This window comes from Pan troglodytes, chromosome 1 (genome assembly GCF_028858775.2).
Source record: "Pan troglodytes isolate AG18354 chromosome 1, NHGRI_mPanTro3-v2.0_pri, whole genome shotgun sequence".
Taxonomy (NCBI): Eukaryota; Metazoa; Chordata; class Mammalia; order Primates; family Hominidae; genus Pan; species Pan troglodytes.
The window spans coordinates 229,054,710-229,066,422 of NC_072398.2; positions in this window are offsets into that span (position 1 = coordinate 229,054,710).

Consider the following 11,713-nt stretch of genomic DNA (forward strand, 5'->3'; position numbering starts at 1 on the left):
TGTCCTCCACTGAGTGTGGCCATCCAGGTGGCTGTCAGCGAAGGGCGGGCAGCCCCCCAGCCCTGCTCCTGGAGCCCTGAATGTGGCTCCATTCCCAGCCCCAGGCTGCGGGATCTGGGGACCCAAGCACGGCTGTGGTGGGCACGTCTCTGGGGGCAGAGCTCAGCAGCAGGTGCGGTGCCAAAAGCACCAGCTGGTCCCAGCTGTGGCTCAGCAGGCTCAGCCCAGGACACAGATCGTGAGAAGGGCCTCCTTCAGCCTCCAGCCCCTGCCCCTGCCGCAACCCCCTGAGGGCCCGGGGTCACAGCTCCCGACCACCATGGTCTCATTGATGCTGGCCTGGGGTGCGGGGACTGCACAGCACCCCCACTCCTGGATGGTGTAGGTATAAGGTGGGGCCCCACTCACCCTCCCGGGGGTGGTTCCAGCAGGTGAACTTGGGGCAGTGGGACTGTGAAGGAGCCCAGGTGGGGCGGGACGAGCGCCCATTTTGATGGGCGGTAAGCTTCTCTTTCACCCCATCTGCCTGACCCCTTCGTGGGCCTCTGGCAGGCTTCCTACGGTATATGGATTTTCACTTTCCCTATGTATTATGTGAGGAAGCAGAGTCACAGAGCCCAGGTTACCGCCCGAGGCCTAGAGCTGGGCAGTGTCCAAGCCGAGTCTGGATCCGAAGCTGGCTGCCCCCATGTGTGTTTCCCAACCACTGTCCTTGGCTGCCTGGCACAGGCAGAGAAAATGGGTGAGGAGACGCGGGAGCTCCAGGAGTAAGGTCATGTGACAGGCGTCGGGGCAGGTGTACTGATGTGCAGACGGAGGTAGGGAGCCCCCAGTCAGACTCCAGGCCAGGCTGCTGGGCAGGAAGGGGGCTGGCTAAGACTCTGGGACTGCTCCCACCTCCTGGCCTCGGAACCTCTGCCCCTGCTCTCCCTCCCCTTTCTCCAAGTCACCACTGCTCGTTCTGCAGATGCCAGCTCCGTGGACCCTGGGGGAGCCTCAGCTGGTCACTCTCTGAGGGGAGTTAAAGTGTAATCTTTTCAGGAGTAAAATCATGACTTTGAGACAAACACAAAATAACAATGTTAACAATTCCACTTAGTTCGTTAATTTATGAGGCACCAATCAGATATAAAAAATGATTAAAGGACGATCCAGAGTCCAGCCCCAGCTGCACAGGCGGCCGGGAGCACGGAGAGCAATCCGCAGCAGACGAGACCCAGGGAGAGGGTCCCTGGCATCTGCACCTCGCTCTGGGGAGCACAAAGAGCAATCCGCGGCAGACGAGACCCAGGGAGAGGGTCCCTGGCATCTGCACCTCGCTCTGGGGAGCACAGAGAGCAATCCACGGCAGACGAGACCCAGGGAGAGGGTCCCTGGCATCTGCACCTTGCTCTGGGCGGGACGGGTGGCACCTGCTCCATGTGGCATCCCCTTACTTCCCTCTGGGAATGGGTCCTCTGCGTTACCCTCCTTGTTCTCCCGGGCACAGGGCTCTAGAACAGCCCAGCGAAAAGGAGAGGCACGGAGCCTGTCATTCAGATGAGCCGGCAGGGGCTGTCTGCCGGGCAGCCTCGCTGGAATGACGGCCGGTGAGTGTTTGCCCGTTTCAATGTTGGCTTTTGCCCGATGGGGCCAAATGCTGCCTCTGCCTCTCCCCTGCACACCTGTCACCTCAGCCGCTACCCTTGGTACCCGTTGGTCGTGGTCTCCTTCCCCAGCGGAAGGTGAGCCCCGGGAGGGTGGGGACCTGCGTTCCTTACCATTTCACCCTTACTTGGGCCTGGGATAGCCATAACCACGGCAGCCACCCCAGCGAGCACTCCTCGGGCAGTGCTCCCCTCGGGCCAGGGTCAGAGGCATTAGTGTTGCCCACACTGTGCTGAAGGAGAAGCTCCAACCAGCTTCTCCATCACCACCGTCCTCCTGTGCTGGGGAGGGGTGGGTGGGATCTGAGGCCCGCAGGCTGGCCTCGGAGTCGGGGCTCCTACCTCCCCACTCAATAGCCTCCTGTGAGGCGAAGGAGGGGCCGAGTGAATGGCAGGGACCCTGGAAAGGGCTGTGTAAGGAGCTTCCTCCCAGTAGGGTAAAGACCTCCCGGGAGAGCCCACTGCTCCACATACCCCGCTGTGCTCAGGGGAGTGGGAGGCAGACCGTGGCCCACAGGGAGAGTCAGGGAAGGCACTGTCGTGTCCTGGTTCTGGGCAGTGTCATAGAGAAAGAGCCCATCAGGAGGAGCCAGGCAGATATCACTGAGCAGCTGCAGAGGCGAGAGAAGTGCTACGCAGAGCTGAGCACTGCTCAGAACACAGCAAGGCCTCTGGACCCTACGGGCAGCCGGCAGGCAGGGCACAGCTTCTGCAAGAAATTGATCTGGTGTCAAGGGTGGGGGTTCTTGTAAACAGTCTCAGCAGGGTTCTTGCTAAAACTGTGCTCGGCATGCCAAAGAGAACTGACCAAGGCCAAACCAAGGTCAAGGCTTCATCAGAGGAGGGCTCAGAGGAGCCTCCGAGGTCGAGGAAGGAGCCCCCCCGAGGTTGAGGAAGGAGCCCTTCTCAGGGGGTGGGGCTTCCTTCCTGTCCATGGGCTTGGGACACTCATAGAAGCCAGGCTCAGGATCCCCCTCATGCATCCTCCCCATGTGCTGAGACCTGGAGTGGCTGGGCTGGCTGCAGTGACTTTCCCCGCCATCCCCACAGGCAACCCTCACCCCCCGTGCCCAGCCACATAGCCCCCAAGGTGAGCACTGGGATGGGTTTCACATCCCTCCCCAAGAGCCTGAACCTCACTCTGCCCCTCCCTCACTCCATGTGCCCAGCCAGGCTGCTGGGCTCAAGCACAGCCTGGAGTCAGGAGGGCCGACGATGCCTCGCAAAGTTCCCAGGCCTTGAGGACCAGCCACTTCTACAGCCTGACAGTGAGAGCTCCTGGTTGTTAAGGGCCTGGACGCTTTTGCTCACTTCACGTTTTCCAAACATTCTCTGTGCTTCTGCCTCCTGGACGTGGCCGCACCATCCCCAAAGCACACTTTGGCAGCTAGGATGCGTCCTGCGTGGGGTAGGGTAGATGGCATCCAACTCTCACAGCTCATCAGTGGGCAGGGGGCCCCACACCGTTTCTAAGGCCGAGTGGAGATGTGCAGGGGCCAGGCTGTGTGGGGGTGGTGAGGACCCTCATATGGAGGCCAGCGCTCAGGGTCCCCACCTCCTGTAGAAATCGGGTCAGTCTTCAACTGTCCCCCTTGGCTGTATTCCATGAAACAGGCTCTGTCCCTGCTAGCCAAGGGCTTGGGGCAGAAGGTCTCAATCCTTATCCCCAGAACAGAGAAAGAAACATCTAAAATAAATGCTATTGTGTAATCCTCGTGGAAAGAATGATTTTGGTTCCATGTAATCCCCAGCAGAAAAGCTGGAGCCATTTCAGACTCTGGCTGTGTAAGAGCTTCGCTGGTGAGGGGGCCAGCTGGACGGAGCTGCGAGTGCAGGAATCCCCCAGACCCTGCAGAAGAAGCTGAGCTACAAAGCCATTTTGTGGAGCTGAGCTGCCTTTCTTTCCATCTACACACGTGGCTTCTAGAAGGGGGGGGGTCTCTCAGGCCCCCCAGGACAGCTCAGTCATAGCCACTCAGCTCCTAGCATGAGTCAGACCTCAGGAAGGAGGCTGGGCTCCAGAGCCCCTATTGCCTGACACCTGGCCCCTGCCCAAACTGCTGACCATGAGCAGGCGCCATTCAGGAAGGACCTCTTTGGAAGGGAGAGAAGGAGAGAGGGAGGTACGTACCTTTTCAGATCGTTGGCGGGGAAGCCAGACGGGGTGCCCCAGGATCCCCGGGGTCAGAAAGGATATCCATCCTGAGGCTCAATGTCCCCAGTACTTGTCATGGGCTTCAACATTATGCTCCAAGCACCGCTGCCCTGGAAAATCTGGGTTTACTCAAAGCCAAGCATGCAGCTCACTTCTCTTCCCACCGCTCTGTGGCCTGGCTGGGCCCATGGATGCTGCTCCCTACTCAAGGAGCCCAAGCTCCTGATGGGGTAGGCCCTGACCCCTAGGTCCTCCCAACCCCATGCCCACCTCCACCCTCACAGCAAGTCACCATCCTGAGGATGAAGCCCTGGAGTTTGCTGCTCCAGAAGATACCTGGGGTCCTGGTTTCCCTGAGCATCTCCTGCACCCGCCTGGGTCATGGACACAGCTGTCCACGTGCACCTCCTCCCAACACCTCCCCTCCCAGGATCTCCAGGCCTGGGGCAGACACCTGGGTGGGGACACGCAGTCGGTCCGCACACTGACTGCTTCATCATTCTTCTGTAGGTGACTACTCTGGAGGTGCAGGGGACAAAGGAGGGTCCCCCCACCCTGGTCAACAAACCCAGCAAAGGGCAGGACACAGTGCTTCCTCCCCTCCAGGGACCCTCTCCACTCCAGGCTTCTCCAGGAAATCCTGCTTCTGCAGGACTGGATCAGATCGAGGATTTCATGTATTTACCATCCCTGGAAGGTCACGCATGAGTCTTTCCTGCAAACCTCTGGCATGTAATTTGCACAGCAAGGAATGGCTGTCTGGAGGCCTGAGTAGAGTCAGAGGCTGACTCGGACATGGAGCTGATTGCTGTTTCTCCTCCCTCCATGTTTGTGTGTGCATGGTGGCACACATATACATGTGTGTACACGTGTGTCTACTCACAGGCGAGCATATATATCCACGTGTGTGTACATGCCTGTGTGTGTCTACCCTATAGCCTGCTGTGCAATACAGAGGATCCCCACACTGCAGGTGGCTGACCTGGGGTAGGACCAAGACTCAGGGTCAGGAGACTGCCTGACACCTCACAGCCCCAAGGGCCAGTATCGCAGCTCGCCCAGGATTCGTCTTCAGAGGAATCACAAGCTTCTGTCTAACTGGTTAGGGGGTGCACAGCAACTTACACTGTGTGGATTGCTTTCAACAACTTTGGAATCTTTTTTTTTTTTCTCCTAGATCTGGCCTTTGCTATGGTTTTGGCTTTAAATTTGTATTTGCATTCAGAAAGAATTTGTATCTAGAAAGGATTCCTACCTTTCATTCACCAGTTTTCAGAAAAGCAAGCTGGTTTTCTAGCATCCTACAAAAGTGGCAGCCGCTTAGTGTGTCTGCTGCTAGCATCTCTGTGAACTTGGTCTTAGGGACTGGGACATGCATCCATCCTCCATCTGTGCTGCAGCCCAGCGTCTCTCAGGGATGCCTCTGTGTCCCTGGCTGAATGTCGTTTCCCTGTGTTTCATATCCAGGGACAGGGGCTAGAGCACTCAGAGCTTTGTGTGCAAATGGGAGGAATTTTGCCAAAGCCAGCAAGCCGGGCAACACGTCCAAAATGCTCACGGCAAAAATGTGAGCCTCAACTGCAGAGCAGAGCTGGCATTCCTCACATGAGGTCTTCCTCTCCAAGGGGACCCTGATTGGATGGGCAGCATGAGTGTCCATCCCAACACCAGCGAGCCCTTGCCTGGCTCTGTCCAGTCAGGCCCCAGGGCCCTCCTGGGCTCTCATGTGGCACCCCTGCACCATAGGAAGCGCTTGACAGCAAGGGGTCTTTTGAGCAGAGCACATGTTGCATTAAACGTGCGTGGAACGTCATAAACGTTTCCCATCACTGTCCTCCTGTTGGCGAGGGTTCTTCAGAGAAACAGAATCAATAGGAAGTGTGCTAGACTCTGTATGTGTGTGTGAGAAGCGGGGGGGTGTAGTTTAAGGAACCAGCGATTGTGGGGGGCGCTGGCAGCCTTGACAGGCTGGAGATCTAGGAAGAGTTGATGCTGCGGTTTTGCATCTGAGGGCAGGACCCCCTCCTTGGGGAGCTGGTCTTTTCCTCTGAAGGCCTTCCCTTGATTGGATGAGGCCCCTCACACGATGAGGGGCCCACCTGCGTGACTCAGAGCCCGCGGATGTCAGGGCTGCCCACATCTAAACACATCTTCATCACAACATCTGGTGAAGTTGGGTGGAGGTGGCCCAGCCAAGGTGACGCGCAGACTCACCCACTCCCCACGCCTTACACACGTGACAAAACCATGGGAAGCTCGCAGCTCCTGCCACTCCCGGCCCAGAAACGCCTCCCGCGTGGCCCAGGCTTTCTTGCTGAGCCCCTCCCTCCACTGCAGACACAGCCAATGCCTCCAGGCCTTCCTCCAGCCTCAGTTTTGCTTTTCTCATTCCTGTGTCTGGGGATGGGCTTTATGGGAACCATCTCCTGGGCTCCATGAGATAAGAGATGCGCCCCCTGCTCAGCCGCACAGCCCCTCGCTCCCCTAGTGGTCTCCACCAGGCTCCACTTCCTGCCCAGCTGCTGCCCCTTCACTGCTGTGGAGGGTCAGCCTCGTCCGGGACCGGCTCCAGGCCAGCCATGTCCTGCTCGTGGGGCCCCAGCCTGGGGTGCACGAAGTGGAGCGTGTTCTCCTCACCTCCTCTTGGGGCTGGTGGTGCCTCTTGCTGCATTTGGCTGGCCCTGGAGATGGCCAACAGGAAAAGGGGTTGTGCCCTCTACAGACACGGAGTGCCATGCCAGGGTAACGTGACTCGTTGGTGTATCTCCCCTCCCCCGGGCCATACCCAACATCGAGTCACCCCAAAGCCTTGGAGGCACCCCCAGGGCAGCCCAGCACAGCCCACATGGTCCTCCTTTTCCTCAACATTTAGAGGGCATTCACTCCACCCCAGGCCCTGCACCAGGTGGTGGGATGCCCCTTCCTACCCTGAGTCGACGCTGGCTCCTACCCCTGCACTGTGAATTCCTGGTAACAGCCAAGTCTGGGCTCCTGTCAGAATCTCAGGACCCACCAGGGCCTGGCTGCTCAGAGAGCCCATGTCCCACCGGGGACCGGCCTCCAAGACTCCCTAGGCAGAAAAAGGGAGCAAGAGTGTCTCTGGCTGTCCCTCCATCTTGCACCGCGTTTGTGTGTGAAATGTCCCAGTCTAACTGGGCGAAAGAGGAGAAGGCTCCGGATGCCTCCCCCCGTCCTCCCCAGGGTGCCCGGGTGGCAGCAGGGCCAGACCTCCACAGAGTGGATCAGGCCTCACAGCCTGCAGCCCTTCCCAGGAAGGCTCTTCCCCTGTCCAGCCCCCAGCCAGCTCCCTGAGCTCCCTTTAATTTGGCCTGACAATTTCACACTCTGGAGCCGGACGATGCTTGTTTTGGCTGGCCGGGCTGCGGGCCCATCCTCGCTGGCCCGGGTTGCATAACTGTGAGGTATCCTCTTACGCTGGCCGACGCCTCTCAGTGAGGCCTGAAGCCCGCCACGGCGGGTGGAGCAGGCTCCGTGCTCCCTCTCTGGGAGGCGGCCCACCCTGCCAGGCTTGGTGTGGGGGCTCTCGTGTCCCCTGACCCCGAGGCCTGGCTGGCAAAAGTGCATGGAGCCTCCAGCCTATGGGAGCCAGGAATGGCCACCTCTGGCCAGAGTTGGCCTGCGAGGGTGGTGATGGGCGGGCATGTCTCCACCCTCTGATCACATCTCTCCCAGCGTCAGCGTCATTGTTGGCCCTGCCAGAGCACTGTGGGCCTCAGGTCCAGAGACAATGGTGGGGAGGGGGTGAATCCAGGAGTTGCCTGCTGGGCGTCCTTGTGGCTGGCCGGCCCCCCAAGGGATCCCCGGGGAGTGGTGCCCAGCTCCCTGGCCCCCGTGTGTCCCTGGATGCCATCCAGACAGCCCAGATAGGAAGAGGTCCCAGGGCCCTGGGTTCTAGCTCGGACACTCTCTCCCTTCCGCTGCTGCTGACACCCAAAGGTGGAGTGAGAGAAGAAGAGATTTGAATAATGGGAGAAAATTATTATGTCTTGGTGAGCTGGAGCCCAGCCCTGTCCCCCGTGGGTGTGATAACTGAGGATGTCTTACATTTCCCCACCCTGAGCCAGGACCAGCCATGACAATGTCTGCATTGTTTCCCATGCCGGGCATTGTCACCGAAGGACAGTGCCCCGGACACATGGGCCACAGCGCACAGGCATCAGCACGTACTGGCAGATCATGGACACCTACCAGAAAGCTGAAAGCCATGGCCAGATCTGAAAGTAAATGTGGAGGAGGGAAGTGGTGGCATGCTGCTCCTGGCTTTGCACAATGGCCTGGTGACAGTTTTGCCCACACTGGGGACACAGCCCTGGGCCAGCAGGGGTAGCAGGCGCCCTAGCAGACAGGCAGGCATCGCCGTGGGGTGCAGAGATTTTCACTCCTAGCAAAACTGTGAGGCTGGAGCAGCTCCGGCTTCCTCGCTGGGGCCTGGGTGAGGGGCTGGATCTTGCCGGCTGCGGGGCCTGGCCCTGCCGAAGGAGGCCTGCTCTTAGGACAAGAGCAGGCGTGATGCTTGGGTCCTGCCCTGTAGGAATGAGAAGGTTGGTCTTCCCTGGTTCCCTGACCCATAACAAGGGCCGGGGAGGGGCACTGCACTGGGTCCTCTTGGCGAGCCCGGCATTCCCTCATCCCACCAGTCCAAGTGCCCCTCGCTCTTTCTGGGGCAGCCCCACTCTCGTGGAAATTCTCTAAAGAGTCGTCCTGGTGATGAATGCCAAGGGAGCTAAACTTAGCCCACCGTGGCCCTGCCTCCCTTTGCCCCTGCGTTGGGCTCTGCGTTGGGTGGGAGCCTTGAGAGCAGGGAGTCCATCTTGGGGTCATCACCGGGTCCGCCCTGTGCCCTAGGCCTTGTGCCCCAACCTCGGCCCACGGCAGCTTCAGACATCCTTGCGCATCCCAGAGCGGGCACTGCCGACTCTGCCCAGCTCCCGGCACAGACCTGCCCCGAGGGCCGGGCCTGCGGGAGGACCCACTGTTCCTGGGAGCACCTGCCAGGCAAATGAATGACCTGAGGTCTGACCTGGTTGGTGACTCCAGGCCCCTCCTGGCCTTGGCCAGACCCTCCTCGGGCTCCTGGCTCGTGCCCGAACCACAGGGCTTTCCCGCCCCGGGGATCACAGGCGTGGACTTCACCTTCTGGGAGCAACGTGGTCTGTGCAGCCCTCGTGGCATTCCCAGGAGCCTCAGCTTGCGGGGTGCTGATAATTTCACTCTGGAGCCCGACGGTGCGGCTTGCCAGCTTCCAGATGAGAGGGGATTTACGGGCTCTTAGGAGTTCAAGCGGGTTCCCGCCAGCAGCCGCTGGAGCCCCTGGTGGCAGAGGTGTCCTGAGATAGCCTCCCTGATGTCCCAGGAGGTGACCATGCCATGAGGCATGGGGTGCTCGAGTGTGGGGATGCCCTCCTGGCCCAAGCCTCCCCTAGTGTGGCACGTTTTGTGTCTAATCACTTCTAGGCTCCTGACCTAGAAGGCAGGAAGGGAGTAGCATGGCCCGTCCGTGGCACCGGGGCACCCCACCCCACCCCACAGCATCCATCACCAACCATTTAGGGTCACACCCACATGCCTGCATACCAGGGGCTGGAAGCACCGGGGAACCCCACCAACCCCTTCTTCCTGGGGCCTGTGAGCAGTGTGTGAGCCAGACTTCTTCCTTTCACGGCTGGTCTCTTCTGCCTGCAGGTGCCTGCCCAGCTCCCAGGATCATGAGTCCCCCCTGCAGCCTGGCCCATCTCAGGGACAGCATCCCCCACGCCTTCCACAGGGAAGGGAGCTGTCTCCACATTGGGACAGACGGGCCAAGGGGGGCCGGGATGAAGCCACCCTGTGGGAAGGGTCCTGGCTTTGTGTGCCGGCCCCTGGGGTCCCCTCCCAGGCGACAGGGGCTCCGCCGGGAAGGGCCCTGGCTTTGGGTGCCGGCCCCTGGGGTCCCCTCCCAGGCGACAGGGGCTCCGCCGGGAAGGGTCCTGGCTTTGGGTGCCGGCCCCTGGGGTCCCCTCCCAGGCGACAGGGGCTCCGCCGGGGTCCTGGCTTTGTGTGCCGGCCCCTGGGGTCCCCTCCCAGGCGACAGGGGCTCCGCCGGGGTCCTGGCTTTGTGTGCCGGCCCCTGGGGTCCCCTCCCAGGCGACAGGGGCTCCGCCGGGAAGGGTCCTGGCTTTGTGTGCCGGCCCCTGGGGTCCCCTCCCAGGTGACAGGGGCTCCGCCGGCAGCCGCACTACACTCCTTATCTGCGTTGGATTACCGGGAACCCGCTTGAACGCCTAAGAGCCCGTAAATCCCCTCTCATCTGGAAGCTGGCAAGCCGCACAGCATTTAAACTGTCGACAGTTACACCTCATTTGTTTACAAGCTTCCTGCGCTGGCTCAGGGGGACTCACATCCCTGCATCGGGTTTCCTGGGGACCCCCAGGGAGGCCCAGTCCTGCCCTCACCATCCCGGAGGCAGAGGAGCCCCGTCCCACACTCGGGAAGGAAGGTAGAGGGTCGGGGGCTTTGGATCCAGAGCCCAAAGCCTCCCCAGACCACTGGCTCAAGGGGAGTGAGGCAAAGGGAGCTGAGAGCTCCGTGCCCTGCTGTGGGCCGCCCCACTCTGGCCCCCGGAGTCAGCAGTGACCCTTGGGTCAACTCTGGTCTCCCAAGCGGGGGTCTGGGTCCCCGCAAAAGGAGAGAGAGTGAGTGCAGTGGTCGGGGCATTTATCCAAGTCAGCTGTGTGCCTAGACACACATGGAGGGGTGGAGGCCCAGGGATAGGGGTCCGGGTGACAGAGGCTCTTCGTGAGTCCCAGAAAGCCTGGGAATGGCAGGGCCTTGTGTGCTCAACACCTGCTGCTGGGTGGAGGGGGCTAGGGCCTTAGAGACCCTCAGGGTGGAAATGTGGACACCAGGGTGCAGTGGGTGTGAGCACAGGGCTGGGGGCTCCTTCCCTGGGGTGCTGCCCACCCAGCTGAGGTCCATGCCCAGGACCTCCCGGTGGCTGCTCCAGGTGGAGAGCGGCAGCTGCGGCAGAGGCTGGAACTTTACCAAGCTTTGCCCCACCTGCGAGGGCTGGTGCCTGCCTGGGAGGAGCGTTTGTACCGAGCTCCCTGTAGGTGGGACGGGTGACCCCCGCCACCCGGGAAGGCGGAACGCAGCTCAGCAGAGCAGCTTCCCACCACTCCGAGTAGGGGCAGCCCCATGGTACCTCTGGGGCCAAGTGTGGAGCTGCCTGTGAGGCTCCCATTCCTCAGCGGACTTTTGAGGGTTTGAGGGTTAGTCTCCTCCTGTGTGGATTCTTGGCTGCACTTGGCCCCTCCACTAGGACCAGCTGTAGATTCCTGGAACCTTGACCTGGGCCCTCACCATACGGAGTAGCTCTAGGGCTTAGAAGGGCCGGACTCTGCCCCCGATGGCATGGCCACTGGAGAAGACAGAGTCATGCCTGTCTTCCTCAGACTCTCCCGCATCCTCTGCCAAGGTCTGTTGGGAGCCTCTTCCCGGTGTCCTGCCCACCTCACCCTCAGCCCAGATCACAGAGGGTCCTGCTGTCACAGGAGCTGGCCTGGGTGTCAGGCAATGTCTTGCCCTCTGGCTGGAGCCATGCCATGGGGCAGGCAGCCGCTCTCAGGACTGTGCGCCATGGCCCCCCCTGCCTGCCCCTGGTTGAGATGAGTCTGCAGGGGTGTAGCACCCTGGAGCACCAGGTCCTCCAGAAAACATCATCATAGTGGTGCCATTCAGCAAGGGATCATGGCGCCTCCATCGGGGCACAGGCATCTGGATCCCCTGGTGCAGCAGTGCCCTGAGATAGCCTCCCTGATGTCCCAGGGGGTGACCATGCCATGAGGCATGGGGTGCTTGAGTGTGGGGATGCCCTCCTGGCCTGATCCTCCCCCAGTGTGGCAGTTTTTGTGTC